This window comes from Hippopotamus amphibius, chromosome 1 (genome assembly GCF_030028045.1).
Source record: "Hippopotamus amphibius kiboko isolate mHipAmp2 chromosome 1, mHipAmp2.hap2, whole genome shotgun sequence".
Lineage (NCBI taxonomy): Eukaryota > Metazoa > Chordata > Mammalia > Artiodactyla > Hippopotamidae > Hippopotamus > Hippopotamus amphibius.
In genome coordinates, this window is record NC_080186.1 from 76396925 (window position 1) to 76423269 (window position 26345).

A 26345-nucleotide genomic window follows, 5' to 3' on the forward strand; every position below is an offset into this window, starting at 1 on the left:
TCTAACATGCTGCAGTTGATGAACTGACTGTGTCAAGGTGATCCTCATGGCCAGAGTAGACACAAATACTATGCAACCCTTATGAAATATGAGCTGGAAGACCTAGTCCTGTTGACAGATGACTGATTTGATCAGTGGGTGCTAGTTTTTCCTAATAACTTGCTTAACGAGGCATTCCCTCATCCATCTCTGCACAGTCAGCTGTTTCATCTGAGAAACCAAACTGGATCCCCTCTCTTGAGAACTGTGGCTCCCCTCTTGGCTTTTCTTCCTTTCGCTCCTTTTCTCGTGTCAGCCTGTGCCAACCCCGTGTGGAATACATGGTACCATGTAATCTTCAGTAAACAGATAAAACCCTCTCAGGGCTCCTTGGTGACAGCCTCTCCATCAGTGGTTCTCAGATCTTGTTCTCAGGCAGAGATTTGCCACGGGCACACCCACAGCTCACTGGTGGGCCTCGACTTTCTTCAGAAGTGTGCCACCAGATTTGATCAAGGCATAAAATGTACTTTTGCAACCACAGAATAAATAGGTCTTCTAGCCTGGTTTGAGTTGGAGTAAAACTTGCTCTGAGTAGCAGGTAATGTAACATCAGGCGGGGGCCAAAGAAAGACGGCTAGGTTGGCTAATTGTGGGAAGTTTGCCCCCGAGCATATGAGACAGCCGAGTAGGGCCAGCAGTGCCGTGTGGGAGGGTGACCCTTGGGGGCGGGGGTGACCCAGGGTGAAGTGGCTTAGCTGCAGATGCCGTGGAAACCCCAGGAGGCAGCTCCGTGTGCCTTGTGATTCTGGTTGAGTGATTTAGTGTTGTGTGGAGTCTTTTAATTCTTTCAGTGGTGCCACCCCAAATTGTAGCATCTGTAAGCCAGAGACCCCTGTTTCCTGCCCCAGACATCCCTTGGGATGGTTGTGGGGAATGAGGCAGGACCCTGAGGCTACGTGTCAGAGCTCTCGCTACCCAGAACCTACAGAGTTGTTTCAGATATTCATATTTCACAAAACAACCTTCTGAAGAACCTTTGATAGAAAGGATTCCTCTGCCTATTTTTTTTAAAGTTGAAAACCACTACTGTAGAGCAGTGGCTCTCAGATTTTAGCATCAGAGTCACCTGGAGGGCTTGTTAAAACACGTATTGCTGTGAGTCAGTGTGTCTGCGTTGAAAACTGCATTTCTAACCAGTTCCCAGTTGATGCTGATGCTGTTGGTCTGGGGACCACACTTTGAAAACTGAACCACCGATTGATAGTAGGGAACTGAAGCAATCATAATAACTACCTCTTCTGTGTCAGGTACTGTGTTAGATGTGATAAATGCAGTCCCATTTGAAGCTAAAAACCTTGTATTACTAACCCCATTGTACAAAGGGGAAAACTGAGGCCTTGCAGATTGACGTTTCAATAACTCAAGTTGCTGGTCATCAGAGAGCTGGAATTTGAGGTCTGGGTCATGCCAGACCCCTTCCCCATCTAGGACATCACGCACCTTTCTTGTAAACCACTTATTCCCAGCCTGTGGTCCAAGATGGGGATGGGGTTTGCAAATCCAGTCTGCGTGGCCCGCAGACTGAATGTCTCACATATTGGATGTCTATTGTACAAATGCATTTTTGTGATAAAGGCATTGAAGTCATATTAAGTGTCTCAGCTGGACACAGTTAATGTGGAGTCAGCATTTTCTCACACAACCGACACTGGAACAACAGCTGCTATGACTGCGGGCCTGGGACGTTGTTTTATTTCTTGTTTCTGATGGCAAGAAATTGTCTTCATACTAGAAACGATTGGGAATTATTTCACTAAAGCATGGTGTCTGGTTGCCTTTTCTAAATCTGGACCTTGGGGAGAGAGGAGGGAGACATAATGTGAACGGATTCTCATTCGAGAAGATTGCCGCAGAGAGTAATGCGATCGTGTGGGTTGATTCCACCAGGGACTCATGCAGTCTGCCCTCAGCTGCCGGCCCCAGTGGGGACAGGACTTGTCCACTCCTGCTGTCCCCCAGGCCCCGCCCGCATCACCTGCCCACAGCCCTGAACCTGCTTTCTCCGCTTCCTTCCTCCCTCCCTGCTCTGCTGCTGGCAAGGCCAGCCCTTCCTCCTGGAGGCTGTCATGTCCTGTTGCCTGGATTCCTTCCCCATCCATTGTCTCCTCGCCCAGTTGCGTTTTCGCTTCTCTGCTGTCTCATTCAAATAACATTTTTTTTCGTACATTCACCACGTAGCAGACATTTCTTCCCCTCTCCGCACAGATGTGTCCAGGCCTGTCGGCTCTGCTCATCGTTACGATGTGTCCACCCTGGGCTGGAGACTAAACTTGCATCATGTACCACTGACCACTCATGGGTCCTTGGATAAGCTACCTGCCTTCTCTAAGCATCTTTTAAAAAGGAACGTAACTTCAGAAGACTGTTGTGAGGATAAAAGTAAAACACAAAACAGGTACAGCACTTCCCGCAGGGCCTGACGTGTATATAGATCAAGAGACTTACTACCCACGAAGGGAAGGAGCAAAAGGTCATCACTGCAGTTTCCTCCACCGTCTCCTTCTGCCTTCAGTCCTTACAGGGTGCCCTTTCACTGAGTCACCTTCTAGATCAGGGCTTCCCAACCTTTTCTCATTATCACCCCATAAGGAGAAAGATTAAAATAAGTTTAAGTTAATTGGTTTAATTAAATAGTAAGGAACACACATTTTATGACGTAAGGTTGAGCTTTAGAGGGCCACAAACCATTGTCATATTAAGAATTTTTTACTTCCCCCAAGAGCCGATTTCCACCCACATTGGGGAAGGGGAGTGGGCTGTACCCCTTCTGATGAGAGTTCATGCTTTAGATCCCTAGTAGTCTTCTTTTTTAAAAAAAAAGAAATTATTTTTATTTTTGGCTGCATTGGGTTTTCATTGCTGTGTGAGGGCTTTCTCTAGTTGTGGAGAGCCGGAGCTACTCTTCGTTGTGGTGTGCAGGCTTCTCAGTGCAGTGGCTTCTCTTGTTGCGGAGCATGGGCTCTAGGTGTGCAGGCTTTAGTAACTGTGGCACGTGGGCTCAGTAGCTATGGCTCACAGGCTCTAGAGCGTAAGCTCAGTAGTTTTGGCACACGGGCTTCGTTGCTCTGTGGCATGTGGAACTTTCCCAGCCCAGGGATCAAACCCGTGTCCCCTGCATTGGCAGATGGATTCTTAACCACTGCGCCACCTGGGAAATCCCCTCATAGTCTTCTATTTGTGGAGCCCACTAGCTTCCTCTGGACCTGCCATCCTTGGTCTCTCCTCACACCTGTGGCTAGTGATATCCCATCCTCTGCCTGCTGCTCCTCTGCTGGCACCTTCTCTATCTGTTTTCCTGGCCCACTCAGCCACACAACTGGGACTGAGCATCTGAGACTTCCAGGACAGGGTTACATCTCGGGGGAAGAGACACACCTCATTCTGCTACAGCAGGTGGAGAGCGGTGGGCAGAAGGAACAGGGTCCAGTGAACCCAGGAAAAGAGCCAGGAGAGGCGGGTGTGTGGTGGGGCTTGGAGGACACAGCAACGGGGCAAGGAGAGGCAGGACTTACCCAAGGGGTGATGAGGGAACCAGAGCTTCAAAAGTACCACTTTGAATGCCGTTCTCCCTGATTGTTTTGTTTTGCTGTAATCTTAACATATGACCTTAAAAATCACAAGTACCACTTTTTGAGAAACTGCTTCTGGGGAAGAGCAGTGAATGGCTTTCAAGCAGTGAGGACAGTGTATGAGAAGTCTGGTGTTGTAAAGTCAGGTTTGGCGGAGCGGGAATGGCTGGCTGGAGTTGGGAGAGCCTAAATGTGCCTTGCAGACAGGGGTTGGGAGCCAGTACATGGTTTAGAGCCTGTGCTTCCTTTTTGTGTCTCTGATCTGGCTTTCTCCTTTTTTCCCATTTGCCCTCATCTACGATGCCACATGTCCCATAGACACTAACTGATCCTTTACTCTGTGCCCTTCCCTGACCGTCCAGATCTTTGTTGGACGTCTGACCCTTTGGCATCCACAGAACCAGCCTCCTTGGCACCTCCATTTGGATGCCCTGTGGGCACCTGCATATCAGCTCATTCTTATCTCATTCTTATGGTCCCCCAGGCTTGAAAGTTTAGAGTGATCTTCTTATTCTCTCTTATTATTGTATTAAGAAAGCACAAGCAGGGCTTAATAGATTCTCTCTCCCTCTGGCACTGCCCACGTTCACTTAGGCATTCAACAAATATTTCCCTTTCCTCCCTGTTTTTTCTCCCACTTCCTTTCCTCCCTCCCCCTTTTTTTCCTTCTTCCTTCTTTTCCTGCCCCTACCCTGCCTCCCTCTCAGCCTTCCTTTTTTTTTTTTTTGTACCTAATATGGAGCCAAGAACTGTGTGTTGCTTGTGTGCATCTTTTTCATTTAACACTCATGACAACTCTATGAAATTATATATTATTATTGGATTGGCCAAAAAGTTCATTTGGGTTTTCTGTAAGATGTTACGAAAAACCTTAACGAAACTTTTTGGCCAACCCAATATTATTCCATTCTGCAGATAAGGAAGAGTAACTTGTCCACATTCACACAGTTGTGTCAGAATTAGGTCATGCTTTTGAAGTAGACCACTGAAAGAATCCTAGTGGGTCTCTCCTCCTGTCCCTTTCCACTCCAAGCCTTCGCAGATTCTGCTGGGTTTGATCCTTTGTAGTACAAATGTGACCATGTAACTCCCTTACTAAAAATCCTTCAGTTTATAAACCACTTGTACTGACATCCAAGCCACCCACAGCAGCATGGCCCTGGTTTTTATCCCTTTGAAGACATCAGGGTGTGGTGGGAACAATGTGAAATTTGGTGCCTGAAGACCTGAGCTTAGTCCTGGAGCCACCACTTTCTAGAGGTGTGGTCCTGAGCAGACAATTTCTCTGAGCCTCATTTGCTTATTTATTCAGTGAATATGTATTGTGTGCCTTTGATGTGCTGATCACTGTGTGAGGGTTTTGATTATTATTAGTGAAGAAAACATACATGGTTTCTGCCTTTAAAGTGCTTCCGGACTGAGCCTCAGTTTCCTCATCTGTACAAGGATGATGATGATGCTTGTCTCACTGGGTTGCTGTGGGGAGCTGACGGACATAACAGACATGGGTGTGCTTTACTGTGTGGAAGGTGCTGGTCATCTGAGGTTATATTTTCTTCTGCTTCTGTTTGAGGAAGGTTCCCTGCACATTTCTAGCTCTGTGTCTTTGCTTGTACTCCTCCCAACCTTTAAACATCCTATGTGGACTTGATGTCCCAATTGAAAAAGGTATCTTATCCAGAAAACCTTTTAGAACCTCCTTGCTTAATATGAAGTTTTATTCGTTCATTGAAAGATTCAAGAATATTTATCAAACACTTTTTAGAACAGTGTTTTCCAAGGTGTGGTCCATAGACCTGAGGGGCTCAAGAACCTTTCAGGGAGTCCACAAGGTCAGATTTCCTTTTATAGTATTAAGATGATATTTGACTTTTTTATTATTATTATTATTATTATTATTATTATTATTATTATTGTATTGACTTTTGGAATAATGCTGCAAAAGCAGTGGAGGCTGACTCCTTATGCCTAATCACTAATCAAGGCAGTGGCACCAAACCGTACTAGAACCCGTATTCCTCACCACTGCACACTCACAATAAAGAAACAAAACAAAATGCCATTTTTACTTAAGAATGTCCTTGAAGCAGTACAAATTATTACATTTATTCTCAACCTTTGAATGCACATCTTTTTAAGATTCGATGTGACACAGAAGGGAAAATAAAGCTCTTCTGCTGAAACTAAAGTGTGCTGATTGTCTCAAGAAAAGAACACTTATGCAGCTATTTGAGTTACAAGCTGAACTAGCCGCTAGTCATAGCCGCTGACAAGCTATGACTAGCTAGACTTGAATATTTGGCAGACATTTTCTCAAAAGAGAACAAAGCTTGTCACTTCAAGAAAAATGACTGTCAGTATTTGTTGCCAATGAGAAAATTCTAGCTTTCAAGCAAAAATTAGGATTTTAGGAAAAATTGTATCTGCCACCATGAGCTTGACAACTTCTCAAACATACATTAAGAAAGTATGCTTAACGACTTTCCTAATGAGATTGGTGGTAGTGTTAATGAGCATTCTTTCTTGGTACTGTGCAATGAAATCTGTCAGGATATGGAAGGCCCACATAACTCAGTCAACTGGTATTTCAAAGACCAATATGTGATGTTACAAGCCCTGCATAGTAAAAGGTCTATTCAAATGCAGGATGGACTAAGCAATTTTAATATAGCAGAATAGGAAAAGTTCATTGAAAGGGTTTCAGCTAACCTTTAAGAAATCATCACTTGTTAAGTCTTGGTGTAGTCAAAAACATCCACCGTTACCTGATAAGGCTCTCTGTCATATCTATGTGAGGTCAGATTTTCTTCTTATACTACAAACAGTACAACATATCACAACAGATTGGACTTAAAGGCAGAAATGAGAATCCAGTTCTCTTCTATTAGAGAGATTTGCAGAGACTTGACATGAAAGAGATTTACAAAAAGGTAAAACAGTTCTACACTTTTCACTATATCTTTTATTTTGGAAAACATAGCTGTTTTTATAAGGTATTATTAGGACCTAATGGATTTATCATTGTTATATTTTTAGTCCATTAATAAATATTTTCAAAATTTCTATTTTAATTTCCAAAAGTGTGTGTGTATATGTGTGTGTGTGTGTGTGTGTGTGTGTGTATTGATAGAGTAAGACAGAAGCCTTTTGTGATTCTCAATTTTGAAGACTATATAGGGATCCTGAGACCAAACAGTTTTGAGAGCTGCTGAATTAGAACAGTTCTAGTCTCTGGCGTACAACAGTGGAATCTTAAATCCCTCCTACAATTAAATTTATCCATGAGTATCACCATGGTTCTGGGATTTCTGGCACAATCTAACTAGGTCCAGAATCACTTCAAATAGGCATGAAATGATTATAGGCTAGTATCCGGTGCTGTGTCATGCATACCATGCCTGGAATGCGTAGAAGTACATGAGAGATGTGAAGAAAAGCAGTTCACCCAAGAGACTAATAAATGTGTCTGCCATGCCTATAGCCCCTTCGAGAAAGTCCAGTTTCTGCTGAGGGAAGCAGCCCAGACTATTAGTTAAAACTGGGTGGCCGTGTTCCTAACTAGTATGACTTCTCCCCCAGCCCTTCTCCCTTAGCCTCAGATGATTGGGTCAGGAGGAGCCCCTGACCCTCCAGCAGCCGTCGTCTGACAAGCATCCTGGTCTGCTGTGAAAACCTCAGCCCAGTTTAAAGGCAGCATGTGCCCAGTTGGACTCTTTATAAGTTTTGTGAATGAAAGACACATAGGACTGGAAGAGTTGGCAGTGGGCACTCTAATCTGTGGCTGGGAAGACAATCACAGAAGCCACATCACAGGCTCTGAGTCAGCAGAAACTCTGAGGACGCAGAAGCAGAGAGGAGACCTACGATGCATGGCAGGAGCGCCGGAAGCAGAGAAAAAAAGGCCGAGTCATCCGTGTGGGGGATCCCATATTCCTGCCGTTAACGGGAGACCAGAGAGTTCAATCCCCAAAGCTGCCCTGGCTCCTCTCGGTTCTTGAACTGCTTGGTTTTGGTCTCAGGGAGGCCTGTCACCACGGCCTTTGTTGTCTTGTGTATCTTTACACTAAACCTCTCATATTCGAGGTCACCGGAGGGTGTCTGTTCTTTTCCACACAGGAACCTAACATAATACAAAGGTGACTGGAAGTCAGGCAGGGCGGTGGGGTAGGGGAGACGCCTTGGAGGAGATGGCGTCAGCAGGGCCTGACAGGACTTGAGGGGACAGGAGGCATTCCAGGCTGAGGCACCAGCACGGCTGAGAGGCACGTGTGAGAAGAGGAAGAGGATGGCAGGGGAGGTCACCAAAGTAGAGTAAGGAAGGGATTGGGTGGTTAGTTCAAGCTGGTTAGTTCAAGTGGCCTCATGCAGAGGGCGCTGGAAAGCACCAGAGGAGGGCTGACTAAGGCGGGAGGTGAAAGGGACCTCCTGTGGGTTCTTGAACAGAGGACTAAAAATGGAAGTGGGGAAACGTTAGACGCGCCTGGTGACTGGGAAGGATCTGAGGAGAGAGCATTTGAGTCAGGGACACTGGCTTCTAGGCCACTGGAAACCCTATAGTGTCTGTGGACGTGCTGGTCGCCTCAGCCCTGCTTACAGTAGAGCTTGAAGGGCCTGGCCCGTTAAGTCACCCGGGAAAGGCCTTGGTTCCGAGGGACTGGTTTTCTTGTTAAGTGCCGTGTGGCTGGGTTAGGGATATCCCAGAGACAGCACCCGTGTTGACTGGAGTGGCACTGATCCTTCTCTTTTCCACTTCCTCCCCCATTTTGTAGGTTGGAACTTCCTCAGGGAAAGTATGGAGAGTTGAATGGGGAATCATGTGAATACAATCAGTTGGGGATTTCCCAAAAGTCAGACCAACCACAGCAACGGGCCCTTTTCCCAGAGCTACGCACTCCTCAGTTGGGCTTCTTGAGATTTCAGGTGTGAAGTGTTAACATTTTATTTTTGTGTTATTCATACTTGAGTTGCTTTTTTTCCCACAGTCGATTTAATTTATGTTTTTGTGTTGCCTGACTCAACTGTGCTTATGAACTTAAATGCTCAGTGAGCAGCGGGACTGCCTTCCTCTACATGCTCGTCTTGTGCGTGGTGGCATCTTAGGAGAGCATTTCATCCTTCCAGTGATGTTGAAAGGGCAGGGGGGTGGAGGGTCCCTGCTTTTCAAGGGCCTATATTTTAATGGAAGGACAAGTTGGAGATGAGTACAAAAAGAATCTTAGAAATGATTCTGGGGAGCATGACTTTTTGTGTTTTGCCAGTTGTTGTGCTTTTTGTTTTTGTTTTTTTTTTAAGCTATGTTGGGTCTTTGTTGCTGCACGCAGGCTTTCTCTGGTTGTGGCGAGTGGGGACTACTCTTCATTGCAGTGAGTGGGCTTCTCAGTGTGGTGGCTTCTCTTGTGGAGCACAGGCCCTAGAGCACACAGGCTTCAGTAGTTGTAGTACATGGGCTCAGTAGTTGTGGTGCATGGGCTTAGTTGCTCCACCACATGTGGGATCTTCTTGGACCAGGGCTCAAACCTGTGTCCCCTGCATTGGCAGGCAGATTCTTACCCACTGCACCACCAGGGAAGTCCTGCCAGTTAGTTTTTAACTCATAAAAGTGTGATATTCCAAGTTAGAATGAGCTGGGTATTGAGTTGGGATGAGCTGAGGTAGGAAGCTAATAACTATTCCATTTTATTAACCTTAGCAAAATGTTAGCCACTAATCAATTGACTTGACTTCTCTGCATGCCATCTATAAAATGTTAATAATTATAATACCCCCTTCTTAGTGTGGACATAAGAATTAAATGAACTAAAGTGTAACTCAACTGGTAAACAGGTATTTATGGAGTATCTGCTATATGTCATGTACTGTGTGCTTGGGGTTATAGTAGAAACCAACACTGAATTCAAATGGGGCTCACAGGACAGTGCTACAAGTGTGCCTAATGTATATTAAAATGTTCAATACATGGTACCCATTGTTATTATTGTTGTTGCGGGAAGTGCACCCAAATTCAGAAGTTCTTGAACAAGCCAGCGTTAGCCAGAGGAAGGGTATAGAAATCCAGGCCTCAAGCAAAAAGCATCCCGAGTTTGCCAGTCTCAGCACATAAGGGATGTCCCTGCAAAGCAAGGACTGGGTTATCTGAATGCACAGTTTGGAAAGAGTCATGTATTATGCTTTTCACACACATACGCACACACAGAACATTCATTATCATGTGGCCTTCAAGCACCGAGAACAATGTATATGTTGAAACTGCAAATAAATGGGTGTCTTTTATCACTAGGGCATTCATTTTCACAGTAGGCACCCAGAAGGCATGTTTTGCAAAATTGGTCACGTGTTAAATTGTGAACACGCATTTTGTAAGAATTCTGTAACGTGAATCATAAGAAGGGCTGTGGAGATAAAATAGGAGAGCCAATTGTGAGTGGTTTTATTAAATTCTGAATTTTCATCGGACACTTACGTCTTCACATTCTAGGGCCAGTTTTCCCAATGCGTGTATTTTTGCATAGGTGGGTCAGTGTGAACATTTCTTTGTTGGTGTCCTTTTGCACCTAACCTTGGTTGATGTTGCCCTTTTCCTGTGTCCTTATACTCCACCTCTTTCTCCTTGGGATGGCAATAAATGATTTCCTCTACTGATAAGTAGCCGTTGGTTTACATTTGTATCCAAATACTAGGCATTTGGGTTGTTGCCAGCGTTCCACAGTGAGGAACATATTTGCTATAAACATAGTGTACAGATTGCTTAGTCAGCGACTTATTGTGTACCTTCTGGAATGGCACTCCCTGGCAAGGTCTTGGAAGTGATATCAGCTCATTAAACTAAGAGTCTTAAGAACTGGCACTCAGGAGTTCCTGAGACAGCATCTTATTATTTGGCTTATTTTTCTTTATATAATTAGGAGATATGTAGGGAGGACCTATCATGTGCCAGGGAGTACCAGGCACTGGTGAGCAAGGTAGGAAAGGTCTCCAACAGATGGTGCATACAGTGGCCCACTGATGCAAGATGAGTGCTGTGGAAGCAGAGGTCACCCTGGTGAAAAGTGGATATTTAGTCTGGGTGAGTCTAGATACAGTAACTTTACATTAACTGCAGATGGTGGGGCGTGAGGCAGTCAAAATTGTAGACTATTAAAAAGCAATACAATGATTTATTTCTAAATCGGGCTAACAAAGTGATGGCTAGGTTCAAAGCTGCATGGTAAGGCCTGTGAGTTCAGACAGTCCCGGATTTGACTCTTAACTCTGCCACTTGTAGCTTGTGCTTTTGGGAGAAACCTTTAAACCTGCTGAACATCACATGTCCTTATCTCTAAAGTGGGTATAGTATCTTCTGTCTTTTGGCATTGCTTACAGTCCCAGTGCCTAGTGCAGTGCCCAGCACTGAGGAGAGGCTCAGCAGTTGGTTGTCAGCAGAAAAAAGAAAAGATGGATGGATGGGTGGATGGATGATTGCTTGGTTAAATAGATGGATGATTGGATGGATGGATGGATGGATGGATGGATAGATGGATGATTACTTGGTTAAATGGATAGATGGATGGAGCAATTACTCTGGACTGAGAAAGACTGAGAGCCTCTACTAAATAATATAAGTACATTCATAGCAAGTCATATTTGCCCTATGGGCTTGAGGTTTGCCAGGCAAAATTTTCTCACTTCTAAGTTACTGGGAACAAAATTAAAAATCCATACAATGTTTTGTCTCTCTTTTGTCATCTCATGTATATCAAGGCTATAAGTAACAGGAAAGAAAACATGACTAATTGTGGCCCTAACAAGAAGGGGGTTATTTTCCACATATTTCAGAAAATTTAGAGGAGATAGTTGCTTCTGCCATTTGCCACTAAAGATCTATGCTCTTTTCATTCCTTGTATCTACTTTCTTTGCTGTGTTGAGTTTCTGAAATTTACACTTGCTTTCTCATGGTCATCAAATGATGATCACAGTTCTGTGCTTTACTACCATTTCAAAGTTGAGAACCAAGGAGGCACCCATCATGTGGCTCCTGTCTTTCATGAGGAGGCAAAATCCTTTTCCCAGCATCCTCACAAAATATCCCCTTGGACCTTACTGGCTTGACAGAGCACACGGCCACCCTTAGGCCAGGGCTCCCACCTTTCCTGAGCTCACAGCATCTCCACCCAAACAAACTGGGGTTCCGTTAGCAGGGAAATGTTGAGGGCTGTGTAGAGTCCCATTTTCACACAAGTAGACCAGTCAAAAAAAAAAAAAACAAAAAAGCAAAAGTTGAAGTTTAATGGATATGATTTACTTGTAAAACTTTGTTGTCTACATTAGGAGATTTGCAAGCCCCCACCTGGGGTGTTAAGATTCTGCTGGTTTTAAGCTGGGTAGAAATGTTTTTGTGTCTATACGTCTTTTTGTGGTGTGTGTGAGGGTTTTGTTGTTGTTGTTTTGTTTGTTTTTTTCCTCTTCTTTTTTGAGTGGCAGAAGCAGAAAGGAGTAAAAGAGTTAAAATAGGAAAATATTTTCTGGAGTTAGTGCTAGGCCTCTGAAATGCTGCAACCCTGACTTTTGCCAGAAGCCCTATGCTGAAACTGGCCCAAAAGACTGTTAACAAAATACTTCCCAACCAAGCTAAGTGAAGAGAAGAAAATATAAAACAGTATGGGCAGAGGGGTGGGGGGGGGATAACCTTGAAAGGAAGGTTGGCAGTGAAGCTTTGCAGAAAGTGCAGGAATTTGAGGGTTGTTCACTAGTATGTGGTTTATGTTGGCTCTGCCCAGGTTCAGTGCTCAGAGAGCAGAGAAAGAAAGGAGACCACTTGCCCAGCCTGAGAAGGATGCAAAGACTACAGTGGGATTAAGTCCAGAGTTAAACTGCACACACATTCTAGGAATCCAGATTTGTGGTTTTTTAAAAAAATAATATATATATATATATATATCTCTGAGTGTTTTTGTGGGAACTTTTGACTTGGATGACAAAATGCTTAATGATATCTGCCATGTTCCTCTTTTGGAGAAGCCACCCAGCAACTTACATTGGTAAACAAATATTCCTAAACAAATAGGATTTCATGTCATGAACATCAAAACTTTTAAGCTTTAAAGAAATACTCACACATGTCAATAAAAGTTCACCAAGACTTGCATTTCATTTATTGCATTTCATTTATTGAGAGGTAAAAGGACAGAACTGATTCTGATCAATGTTTTCTATCTGTTATCTCTGCTCTTAGAATTTGACCATGTCCTTGAACTGTGCTATTTCTCAAGTGACTGGAGATTAATAATACCCTGTTTTTATACAAGAATTTCAAAGTCCCACATACAAAAGCTCCAGAAAGATGATGCTTTAAGAAAAGGAGAAAAGACACAGTAGACAAATGCCAATTGACGACTTTCTGAAGCTGAGGTTTGCTAAGAAGCCAAGTAAAGGAGAGAGGTGGAATTCAGAGAGAGATACTAGTCTCTGTGGGGTTGCATTCACTGCTACCCTGGGAAAATGCCAGAGGGCCAGGAGAATGGCTGTCCCCTCGGAGCTAACATGACCACTTGGTGCCTCTTCATAAATGGGGCTCATTCATGAAGGAAACACTGTTCTTCTGAAAAGCACCCATATTGAAGAAGCAACCAGAAAACCCAGATGTATAGGAGATGCCTGGCCAGAGAGATCTGTGCCTCTTTCTTCCTTCTGTGTCTTCCAAGAGTTCTCTTAATATTCCACAGTATTTTCTGTGGCCACTGGGCCCAAACTGCCTGGAAGCATACAACAAAAGTAGCGTGGCCAACCACTTGGCATTAAAATCTGAGCCAGCCGTATTCAGAATTAACTGAAAGAAACACTGCCACGGCCATAAATAAGGCAGACAGTTTCTTTATTAGTTGAATTCTCCGAGCATTTTTTGAAGGCAATAAAGCTTTAAGGCTTTAGTAAGAGGCACAAGACTCTAAAATATGTCAGATGCTTAGTGAAAACGCAGGGTGCAGCCATGAGTTTGTACACATTGAACTCAGGGACCACACCATTGACCCTCGGGGGGAAGGGGCACCCTAGCCCCCCCGCCCCCCGGGTGTTTCAGAGAGGGCAGACGTGTCAGAATCTAAAGTGTGTGGGGTGGGTGTCGTTTAAAAACCATGTCTTATGATTCACTTGGGAAAAGGGGAAATATTTCCATAACACAAACATCCAGAAATCAAGTTCAACAAAACATTTCTGGTTCGTTGACAATATGCATTCATTCAGTAACAAAGATCATTTTATTGAATGCCTCGTGTGTGTCAGGCGTCGCCTCCGGCACTGGGGGTACAGCAGGGAACAGACAGCGTCCTTTTCTCGGGGAGTTTACATTCCAGTGGAGGACAGGGCTAATAATTCAGTAGGGCAGGAAAGAGAGTGTTAAGTACTCTGAAGAAAGGCAAAGCGGAGCAAGGGAAGGGAGAGCGGGGCCTCTCTGAGGAGGTGACGCGTGTCAGAGGCCCGAAGCAAGTGAGGCCGCAGAGCGTGCAGGCCTGCGGTGTCCGTGAGAAGCCCAGCGGCGGGAAGGCCCGGTGTCACGGCCCGAGGCAGGGGCTGTGTGGCGTATTTGAGAAAAAAGGGAGGTCAGTGTGGCCGGATAGAGCGACCGGGCTGCTTCCTGTAAAGCCTGGGAGGCGGCAGTGAGTGCGCTAAGCCTGCTGGGAAGCCATTGGAGGGTTTTGCGCGAAGAATGACGTCATCTGAGGGCACGAGTGCCCCCTGCTGGCGGGGAGCAAGAGCGAAGCCAGGGATTAGCATGGAGGCTGTTGATGTCACCAAGGTGAGAGATGCTGCCAGTTTGGACAAGGAGGAGGGGAGGGGAGGATTGCTGAGATGTGATTGAATTTGGGAGGTGGGGCTGGCAGGATGTACTGACAGACGGACTGGATGTAGAGTAGGTAAAAATGGAGCCAAAGATGACTGAGGATTTTGCCTCGAACAAGGGACGTCGATGTCCCACTTTTGGCACTGGGAGCCCCAGGGGAGGAGCTGTGTGAGGAGATTATTAATTTGGCTGTGGCCATTGTTATAAGCTTCAGATGCCTAATAAGGCATCATTGGGGAGATGCTGAGTCAGAGAAAAGGCTGGAAATGGAAACAGATTTGAAGGATTTAGGGAAGAGGAGAGAATCCAGCGAAAGGGGTAAGAATTCATATCATAGTTTCCCAAAACAGCTAAGGAAGAGCACATCAGAATCCGGTTGGAGAAGAGAAGGGGGAGGTTTTTATGTTTATCAACAATGAGTGTGAGATTTAAAAGGTTAAGAAAGATTGTCTTACATCATCAGCATCCACAGCTGTTCCTGGAATTAAGGAAACGTATTCATAGGAACAAAAGCTAGCTTTGCCAATAGAAGATAAATAGGAACCTAATTTCTGAAATAGCTCTTCTGTTACTCTTCTGCTAGGCCACTGTGAACATCTTAGGTATAGATAATTAGATAGAAACATGTACATCCAGATTTTTTTTTTTAATTTATTGAAAGCCTGGGGTGTGTTAAGAACTCATTCTTGTGGAAAGGAAAACAAATACATGTAAGTTTAAAGTATCGCCTCTGCAGTGAGATAATCAAGTTTTCCATGCAGATACATGAACAAATGAGAAACACGAGGGGCCAAGGAGAAGGTTGGGCGTGGAAATGGCTGGCTCCACAGTTAGAACATTGCTGAATGCCCTGGGCTGCCTTTAACATCTTCCCAGCGGTATGGGGAATGACAGATTTTTTTTTTTCTTGGCTTTCGGTGGTGGTGTGTTTTTTTTTTCTGGTGCAGAGGGTATATGCCTGTACACTTCCCCAAAGGAGGGTCAGCAGATTACGTCATTCAGAATGTATGTAAAATGAGAAGGTTCATGAGAAGGTTCATGAGAATGTCTGGAGGGGGTACAAACTAATGTTAGAATAGAGGCAGCAAAGATGGCTTTACCCAGGAAGCAAGTGGGAGATGTAAGAATCAATTTTCTTAGGAGCTATCTTCTTATTGGATTGTGGCTTTGAGTGGATTATATTGAACACAGTTGGATTTCTTTCTTTATTTGTATAAGCTGTTGATCTCTTGATGATACAGGAAAAAGACGAACACTCCTCAGATGATTCTCAAGGCCTGGCCATGTTTTGGTAGCTGCAGTGAAAGCCTGAACCATCCGGCAGAGTTCAGGTCCCCACACTAGGGTGGGATATTTCATAGCATGCTCACTCCACGTGCCTGTGAACATGTGGTACTTGGAGGGAGTCACTCACAGCCTCACTTGAGGACCACTTCTGATTGCCCTCTGCCTCCGAGTCCAAGGCCTGGAGAAGTACGCTCGTTCACAGCAAAGGTCTGGCAAAGTGAAAACAAAACTTCTGTCTTGTTTTTCTGACCCAGGCTCAGGGCAATGCCCTTTGCTGCATCCTGCTTCCATCATGCTGCCTGACTCTGTGCAGCGGACATAACCTGAATGTTTCTGCAATGAATCTGTCTCAGTGTCGGACGGAAAGTGTGTCATGGAAAGGAATGATATGATTAGAGAGCTAAGTCTTGTGGACAAAATGATTCCTTTCAACATAACAGCAGAATCTCCGTTACCCAGAATACTCCCATAAAACTGGACTTTTTGGAGGGAAACATAGTTCTCAAATGTATTACCCATGATAGATGCTGATAGATTACGCCTTTTTTTTTTTTTTTAAGTTTTCTGAGCCTAAAAAAATTCAACCTTATTGAATAGTTTTTTTTTTTTTTTTTTTTTGCTTAAATAGCTCTGTTCAAGCACGATTAGATCTTGAAAATACTTTTATCCTGGAAAACTAATCAGAAATGTGTTGGAATTGTGTTGCCAAAGAAAGAGTCTAAGGTCATATCTTCATATCTTCATCCATTCCTGTTTCAGGAGTTCTCACAAAGAGCATTGAGCCTGGCTAACGTTAGCTGAGCTTTGGGGGGTGGGGGGTAGGGGCAGGGTGCCTTTGAATCAGGATTTAATGGTGGACCCTTGACTCTTATCAGTTTGAAGCCTCTCCGCGTCTTCTGCTGACTGCAGGCCACAGGGGCTGTTTTACTCATTACCCTGTTGCAAGGAAAGGAGTGCTCTTGAAGAGCTTATGTTCTTTTGCTCTCAGACAAGAACTGTGTGCTGCAGCTGCCCGAGTCAACAGCACTGTAGCAAAAGCTCAAGGATTGCCATCATCTCATCTACAAGCCCTGGTAATGTTCTTTTCTGTGGTTCTCCATGGCCCAGCTTTTCACGGTCAGTCATTCTATAAAGATTTATCAGCTACCCTCTGCCTATCAGATATTGTCATAAAGTAATGTCCTATTGAGCCTGTAGTTATTGGAAGCTGTTGTTGGTTTTCTTTCTCTTCTCAACTTTCTTAACTGTCTGTTGACCAGTAAGAATGTAAGCCATTGCAATGGATGCAGTCCCTAGTTAAGAAAGATATGTGAAAATATGTTTACTACTCTGTGTAGGTAAGTAGAAGCATTTATTTAAGGATGATTTTCAATATTAAATTTGAAAGGTATTTGGTTAATTCTCAGTTAACAACTACAAATGCAAAAATTAAATTCACACCCATCCTTTGGCTGATGACTGGGTTTGGTAAGTGTTCAGTGAGTGGTCCCTTCAGTGTGCAGCTAGTGATCACTAGGCCCTGAGCTAGTCTTTGTGCTTTGCAAATGTAATTCAGCATGAATGATTGCAAATGATACAGGACTCCTCCCAGGCTATCCAGGAGGGTCTGGTAGCTCAGAGGGCCTAGGTTAGCTTCCAGGGGGTTAGATAACATTTAACTTTGCACCGGTTCTAATATAAAAACCTAGGGCATGAACCCTACTGTCCACTTCATGTACCTCACAAACTCCGAGTAGGTGACCATCCATCTTGATTTGTATGGCACTGAGGGGATTCCTGGGACGTGAGACTTTCAGTGTTAAAACCGAAATGTTGGGACTTCCTAGGTGGCGCAGTGGTTAAGAATCCGCCTGCCAATGCAGGGGACACGGGTTCAATCCCTGCTCCAGGAAGATCCCACATGCTGCAGAGCAATTAAGCCCGTGCGCCACAACTAGTGAGCTAGTGCTCTAGTGCCCATAAGCCACAACTATTGAGCCTGTGTGCTGCAACTACCGAAGCCCTCACGCCTAGAGCCCGTGCTCCACAAAAGGGAAGCCACCACAACGAGAAGGCTGTACACCGCAACAAAGAGTAGCCACCCCACCCCCCGCCGCCACTCGCCACAACTAGAGAAAGCCTGTATGCAGCATTGAAGACCCAACACAGCCAATAAATTAATTAATTAATTTTAAAAATAAACTGGAATGTCCCAGCCATGCCAAGATGAGTTGGTTTCTCCAGTCAGCAGTATAGTAGAGAAGGAATATCAATAAATACTGTCTTCCAAAACCAGCAACTTATCTGTAAAATGGGGATGATTCTGTCTTCCTCATGGGGTTGTGATAAGGTCTGCTCACTGTTCCTACATGTGGGGTTGGGTAGTTGGCTATGAGTTTTTCCTTGGAATTGGGGACCAGCATCATCTCTGATGGGCAGTTTGGCTCCTTGCCCTCCTTTAGAGGCCTGTCACTTAAGAGGGCCTTGGCTGTTCCCTTGAGATGAGTCAGTGCCAGCTGTTTCTGATGTGAGGATGCTAGAGATCCTGGGTTCTTTCTATTGGCCTTTTGCTTCTCACTGTGGTTACCCACTTTGGGTTTTACCTGCCAGTACCTCTTAGGTAATAAGGCCTCTCACTGATTTGAAACTCTTTACTCTTTTTTTTTTTTTTTTTTTAAGTATATGAAGTCTTTAAGTATTTCAATTGCCATATCACTTGGCATGTACAGCTGGGTTGAGAAATGCTCAAAGATTTTTCAGATTTTCTTCTGATTTGTTTTTAAAAAGTTATTGAAATATAGCTGATTTACAGTGTTACTTTCAGGTGTACAGCAAGGTGATTCGGTTATACATGTATATATAAATATATACTTTTTCTACATTCTCTTTCACTATAGGTGATTACGTGATATTGAATATAGTTCCCTGTGCTATACAGTAGGTCCTTGTTGGTTATCTGTTTCATATATAGTGATGTGTATATTTTAATCCAATTTGAAAGGATACATGCACCCCAATGTTCATTGAAACTCTTTACTCTTAAAATTGCAGCCCTGAGCACGCACAGGTACTCGCTTCCTCTCCAGCGTTTGTACAAGCTGTTCCATCTACCTTTCTCATGCCTCCCTCCTTTCATCTTCTGGCTAACCCTGGTCATTCTTCACACTTAACTTTGATGCCACTTCCCCCTGGAAGCCTTCCGTGATCATCCCAGGCTGGTATAGGTGCCTCTCCTCTGTGTTCTCAGAGCCCCTGTACTTGACATGATAGATTATGTGCCTCTGGAGCTGTGATTGCCTGATCAGTTGTCCATATGACTCACTGTAGGCTCCTTGCAGAGAGGGACTGTGTTTTGTTCTCTGTTACACCCCCAGAACCTTCCGTATTGCCAGGCATCTGCATAGAGAGGCTTATAAGGAGCAAGATAGTGGAAGAGCAGCCAAGGCGCAGACCATCTTTATTTTCAATTGGCTTTGGCTTTGCAGCAGCCCTGACTGTCCTTCCAGTGCTCCTCGGGAGACATAAGCCACTCTAGATCTTTCTCAAAAGAGCTACATCCTCTTCACCCAGGGCCCACCAACTAGTTTAGGTAGGTCTTCGTTTGCCCTATAAGACACTTGCATGTTATGAAAATACACATGCAGTAAACAACCCAACTGCCAAGTATTACGTAAATATCAGTGGGGAGATGTAGGACCCAAGAAGATTATGTAGAGTGAGGGCATTCAGTTTTATGTTTATTTGTGTATGCATGGCATAAATATATTTCTGCTCTCACAAGTTTTAGTAAAATGTGAAATCTTCCCCTCAGTTCTGAAGATCTGATGACTTGCAGGCTATACTGTATTAAATTGTGAATTTTGGATGTTTCATTTCATAATGTGATCCAGATTATTTTTCTTTCTCCCTAGTGGACATTAATCGTTTCCTGTGAATTTTCCTGATATTAGGAAACAGATGTTCCATATTTTTATCTGAGTTTTTTCCAAATGCTGAAACAGGACTTTTGTGTGTGTATGTGTATGTGTGTGTGTGTGTGTGTACACAGTGAATTTTTGAGGAATGAGTTATATCAGAATTTGCAAGTAAAAGCATAACAGATATATCTACGAATTATACAGATTTGTCCAAGGCTGGAAATGCTTTTGGACATTCTGTTTAATGTAGTTTAGTATTGTTTAACTAGTGCAGACTTCTGGCTTAAGACTGCATTAGAACTGTCCCATGATAGTATGCTTGCCAAAATAAGGAGTGGTGTAGCAAAAAGCACACAGTGCATGCAACCTATACTTTAATGCTCTGATTTTTAACCAAACTGTAATTGCTTTTACCACTGTCTCTTAGCTATATAAAATTCTTCCCCCCTCTCCCCATAAAACACTGACTGTGTGCCACCAGTGTGCCAAGCAGGGTGCTAGGCTCTCTGGGAGATCCAAACACAAATAATATATGAACGCTTGGGACTTTATCATCCAATAGAAGAGCTGAAACATATTCTGAAGCACCTGTAACGACAGGTAGAAAGTGGTAAAGACTGTAGAAATTCAAGCAGAGGAGTGGTTTCATGGAGCCAAAGAGGGAAGGAATACTTGGGGGAAGAAGTGGTACTAGAGCTAGGTTAAAAAAATATTAATACAGCAACACTTACTTTAGGTCTAAGTTATTTAAATTATCGTAACTACCTAAGAACTGCATAAGGATGGTCCATTACGTAAGCCATTGTTTTGGTGGATTTGCTAAAATCATACTAACATTTCCTGAGTGCCTCCAGTGCAGCAGGCACAGTGCTCTGATGCTCTGTATAAAGGATTTTTAATCAGAAACGATGTGGAATTGGTGCTTTGTATAATAATCCATTTTGCACAAATGCATCTCTTCATTTTATCTTGTGAGCTTCCTTTTATCTTGTGAGCTTCCTTTCATGAGAAGGCCTTGGGCTCAGAGAGTGAAGGACTGAGGCCAGTCTTGACCAACTGCAGGATTTGAGGACCATCTGTAAGTCACCTGGCCTATCTGGGTCTCACTTTTCTCCCCTGTATGGTGGGAATTGTCATCTTGCCCAGCTCACTCAGAGGGTAGCTGGGAAAATAAAAGTGGGAGTAAATGGACGTTGAAAAGCAACCAAAAGCCAAACACTTTGCCGTGAAGCAATGTCATAGTTCATGAGGTTTATACAAAATATGGCTGTTGCTTATTAGTTATTAAATGGCTGTATAATTGAAAAGATGGTTATCTTAAAATTGCAAAATATCGGTAATATATTTGTAGCAAATACATATCCTAACTCTTGATTATCATGCACTGTGAAGAACTCATGCAAATTCAGGAGAAAAATATCAAGATCCTACTACATGAATAAGCAAAGAATACAGACTTATTGTTTTCCGAGGTAACAAACCATTAATAAACAGGAAAAAATGTCCATCCTCACTAATTATTTTAGAAGTACAAATTAAAGCGGCATTAGGAATACCATTTTATGTATAAAATATCTATAAAATGTCAAAACCTCAGAAATTCTCAATTATTTTATTGGTGGTGTTATTGTACGTTAACTAAAAAGCCCCTTTAAAAGCAAAACCTATTAATTCTACTGTTAGGAATTTAGGGAAGCTAGGGAAATGAGTTAAAGGGATGAAAAAAGCTGAAACATGAATGTTTCCAATGTAATCTTATTTATAGCAATAAAAACTGGCAACAATTTAAATATCCAGCATTAGGGGACAGATTTAGGTCCCTTAAACAGTCATTATGAATATGTGTAGAAACACACAAAAAATATTTGCAATTGAAAGTAGTATAGAAAAAGAAAATAACAGCTGTGACATGTGGGTTTTTTCCTGATGGCCCTGACCTAGGGTCCTCCCTTTCTTTAATCCTCAGAGCAGCAATGCGCAAAAGGCATATTAGTTCTACATCACATGTTAGAAAATTGAGGCTTAAGGGGTAAACTGTCCCCGGACTTGCAGGTCATTAGCTGGGGAGCCAGCGCGCAAACCTAGATCTGTCCAACTCCAGAGCCTTTACTACCGATAGCATGTAAACTGTGGCCATCGTCACATACCACGTATGACTCAAGCAAATTCAAAAGAAAAGTATCAAGATCCTACTACATGAATAAGCAAAGAATATAGACTGTTGTTTTTCAAGGTAACAAACCATTAATAAACAGGAAAAAATGTCCATCCTCACTAATTATCTTAGAAATACAAATGAAAGCAGAGCAATGGGCAAAAATAAATAGTAGAACTAGGATGGTGGGATTAGGGGTCGTTCCAAAGAATGCTATCCTTTTATTGTATGTATGTATGTATGTATGTATGTATGTATGTATGTATTTATTTATTTATTTATTTATTTATTTATTTAAATGCTATCCTTTTAAAACTGCCACTGGGGGAAACAGACCAACAAAAAGCTGTGTTGCCCTTTCAATAGAAAAGGAGGAAAAAACATATGTGGAATGTAACACATCACAGTTAATTGTTTACTCTGACTTTCTATATATTCTCTTAAAGTTTGGCAAACTAGGAATACATGAGTATTTTTTAAAAATTTCTCACTGGCGTTGGCGTTATAAGGATCCTGTCTCCCCAACTTATCCACAAATTAGTTGAGGACATATACCACCAGCTCCTCAAAAACAAATTTTTTAAGTTACTAGGAGCTCTCCGCAGATTAGGAACAGTGACCAGGTAGAAGATTTTCTCCCAGTGAACAGCCCAGACCAGCTCTTCTGGCCAGGAGATAGTCTTAAGGTGGGGAAAATGGAGTGGCACCATTTGGCTAAAGTAGGCCAGCTCACCTGCTACAGGTGTGCCCTTCCCAGGGACAGAAACCTTGCACAATAAATGAAAATGTCACCATTTTGGTGACTGTTTACTGTCTTTTACCTTTGAGAATCAACACTTGATTCATGGTGCTTTAACCCACATAGCATTACTTTATCAAGTCAGTAGCCCTGCCAACATCTCAAAACACACAACTTTCTGTAGTGGACTCAAGGCACAGGGTGTATTTCTTTCACTTTGCCTCGCCTTTATGGAACAGGCACCTTTTATGCCTGTAGTAGGATCCTTTATATGTTTCAAAGGCCCTTTTATATCTGTTTTGCCATCTGAGATAACATGTCAGTATTTGCAAACAAAAACGTAACAGACCTGGCCAGAGAACAATGAAGCCGGCTGGAAAGCCGGAAACATTCTCCAACATACTTCTCAATATAGTCCATTCCAGATCGCTCCCTGTTTTGTAGGTGGAGAAACTGAGGCACATAGAGGTTTAGTGATTTTTCTGGAAATCACTGGCAGTGAAGACAGCTGGAAGCCAGGCTTATAAATCTCCTGTTCACTCTTCCACTGTGCCTGTATCATGTTATTTTTTAGAGAATTAAAATTAGGCTAGTAGCAAATATGTTCAGACAGATCGAAGTCCAATCACCATTAAAAGCTAAAGGTCTCTGAGGACTATCGTTTTGTATTTTACAATTGCAATAAGCTTTATAATAAAGTTATGTTCATTCTAGACAAGTCCTTCCCAATAGGACTTTTTATGGTGATTGAAACATTCTACACCTGTGTTTTTCAGGTCAGTAGCTGCTTCTGGGTCTACCTGGCCACTTGGATGTGGCTCATGTACTGGGGGAATGAGTTTTTAACTGTATTTATTTAAATTTAAATCCCCACATGTGCTAACGGCGATAGTATTGGGCAACACAGTTCTAGACTTATCAGTATTTTCTTGCCATCTCCACTTGGATGTCTCCAAGTTAACAAGGTCAAATCAGAAGTCTTGATTTTCTTTCCTCTCTTAACCCGTTTCTCCCCTGAGGAAGTCATCGTTCACCCAGCTGCTTGAACCAAAACCTTTGTGTCATCTCAGCCCCTTCCTCTCCCTCATCACCCACATCCACTTCATCAGCAGGTCCTAGCTGTTTTACTTCCAGAACCTGTCCTGAATCCATCCATTTCTCTCCATCTCTACTGCTATCATCCTAGGCCAAGGTGCCAGCATATCTCTCCTGTGTTGTTGAGTGGCCTCAGAATTAGTCACCATTGATCCATTCACTCGCTGTTGCCTCTTCCAGACTCCTCCATACAGCCGCCAAAGAGACATTGTTAAGCTCTTCAGTGGGTTGCCTCACTCTCTGCTTGTATGAAGGAATTTGTAGAACTTACCACTGTTGGATGTTCTCTTACTTTCTTCTTTGTATACTTGTTTATTTTCTGTCTCCTATTAAACGTAAGGGCCGCTATGTCAGGAACCTTATTAACCTCACTCACTGCTGTATCTGGAGCACCTACAACTGTGCCTGGCCCTTAATTTGCACTCAGTAAACCTCTCCAGAATAATTAAATTACTGTTTATTGTGGAAGATAAACAGTAATTTAATGAGATGAGATAGCAAGACTCAAAAATGCAGATTTATAATTTGGTTGTTAATATTTGAGAGGATGCCAGCATCCATGTTCATGGGAAGTTGGGAGTTTCTTTTACATTCCGGATGCAACTAGGAAGGGTTGGTATTATGGCTAATTGTATTTATCTCTGAGTGGGTGGGATGGGCCACAGTCCTGATGCAATCTCTGATGTGAGCCAGAAGGAGCTCTTTTTTCTTCTCTAGAAGTCTACGTGTGTCCTAGATATTGAAGCTTTTGTCTTTCTTACTGTTAGAGAAAGAGGAGAGTGTCCTTCTACAAGGACTTTTATATCCATCTAAGGGGAGTTTAGATAGTGATGGAAAGAAACATATTATGGAACTCTGGTAGAAAAATGACACAACCATGTCTGAACAGCAAAAGGAGATTTTCAGCATGAGGCTGTTGTTTTTAAAAAAAAAAAAAAAAAAAAAAAAATTTGGAACATCCTCATAGCCAGTTATTTGAAACCAAGAAGACTTTAGGAAATAAGGTTTTGTGCCCTTTTTTCCTTGAATGTTGCAGTTTTTAAAGGAAAGTGTCTTTTCTGGCATTTCTTTGTGATGGCCAGCCAAGGCATGTTATTACGTAAACCCACGGGCAGAGTGAAATGAAACTGACGGACTTGCTGGGGGTATGATCAAGTCGGCCAAGCTCTGAGTTGCTTCTGTTCCCTCTGGTGTTAAACAGGCCTAGGAGATGACTGTTCCCTCAGCACGGGCTGAATTCAAAAGGCGACGTTAAAGCTTGCTTTGTTCGGGCGCGTATTTGGAGACCCTTTCTCCTGGTGTGTTTTTTATTAGGCCCAAGTTTGTAGCCCTGGCCCCTGTCCTTCCAGTGCTGTGCCAGTGTGTTCATGTGTGTGCCTTTATGGAGCATCTGCTGTATACCAAACACCTTGCAAGGTCCTGGCAAGACAAAGTTGAGTTAGACACATTCTCAACCTCCAGAGATTCTGCAAACAAGCGGACAGAGAGACCAGTAAATGAAAAATTCAAACACAGGAGCCACTTGGATTAACAGAGGGAAGCACAGGGGCAGTGAGAGTAGAAGGCAGTGGAACATGGTGGGAGGCAGGCCTGGAACGGCATCAAGAGTGCAGGCTCTGGCACAGAGGACGAACTTGTGGTTACCAAAGGGGAAGCGGGGGGGGGGGGGGGGGGGTGTAAATTAGGAGTTTGAGATTAGCAGATACGTAGCACTATGTGTAAAATAGATAAACAGCAAGGACTTACCGTAGAGCACAGGGAACTATGTTCAGTATCCTATAATAACATATAGGGCAGGGCCCCCCGCCCAGCCACGGTGCAGGCCTGCTACGTGGACCAGTCGGCCAGCGACCTGCGTTGGCCCCGCTGCACGGAGCCCCCCGCGCCCTGGAGCAGTTGCGCGGGCTCGGGATCCTTTCCTAGAAGGACGCTGACAAATATGAGAATGATCCAGAATTAGAAAAGAGAGAAACTGCTCCTGGATGGAGGTAATAACCATATGCAAACACAAACTACCAGATCACGAAGGAAAGAGTAAGATGTTTTACGAGGAGCACTGACACCTGGATGACGAGATTGGCTACGTCCTTGACGGCAGTGGGTACTTCAGCGTGAGGATAGAGAGGACAGGTGGATCCGGATCTTCATGGAGAGAGGAGACAAGATCGCTCTCCCCACCGGGATTTACCACTGCTACACGCTGCACGAGAAGATCTGCGTGAAGGCCATGCCGCTGTTTGTGGGGGACCCGGTGGGGATGGCATACAACCGGCTGGCTGACCACTTTGAGGCCCGGGGGCAGTACCTGGAGTTTGTGGTTCAGGCGGCTCGCGGTGCCCTCGGACGTGACGGCAGCAGAAACTCTATCGTTTTCTCCTTGCTTTTGTGTTGTAGGCTTGAGGCTAGGTGAACTTTCCTCTGCAAGATTGTTTGATCAGAATATGATTTCATGGAAGTAGCTATAGAACTGGTTTGTACCTGGAAGCACCTGTGGAAATCTGGGCAGATGGTTCATTTTCTCTGATTCAGGATCAGTGGTCAATGGCCCTGTGTCACTCGTGACTTCAGCTCTGACCCAGGGAGTTTCAACTCCCCAAATGAGGCCGCTTAGCTGCCCCATCTGGACCCAGTTCTTGGACTTGAAGCCGATATCTGACCAGGCCAGGCCTGCCCTGTGGGGTTGGGTGACAGTGGATGATAGGACTGGCCAGACAGAAGACGCTTTTCTCCCAAAACATGGGGGATGCT

General features: G+C 43.7%; 1 protein-coding gene and 1 pseudogene across 6 annotated transcripts in view; both read left to right on the forward strand.

Annotated features, from left to right (window-relative positions):
• Nucleotides 1-26345, forward strand: part of GNG12 (G protein subunit gamma 12) — a 122772-nt gene that overhangs the window by 20900 nt on the left and 75527 nt on the right. Inside the window, exons 1-2 of one of the 6 annotated variants that reach the window (XM_057716778.1) lie at nt 2423-2437; nt 8381-8531. The exons of 4 other annotated variants lie outside the window; for them this stretch is intronic. The gene's annotated coding sequence lies outside the window, so the exon portion shown is untranslated. Of the gene's footprint in view, nt 1-2422; nt 2438-8380; nt 8532-26345 lie in introns of those variants that run through there. One more of the 6 variants, XM_057716770.1, reaches the window with a different exon arrangement.
• Nucleotides 14291-26007, forward strand: LOC130829799 (acireductone dioxygenase-like; annotated as a pseudogene).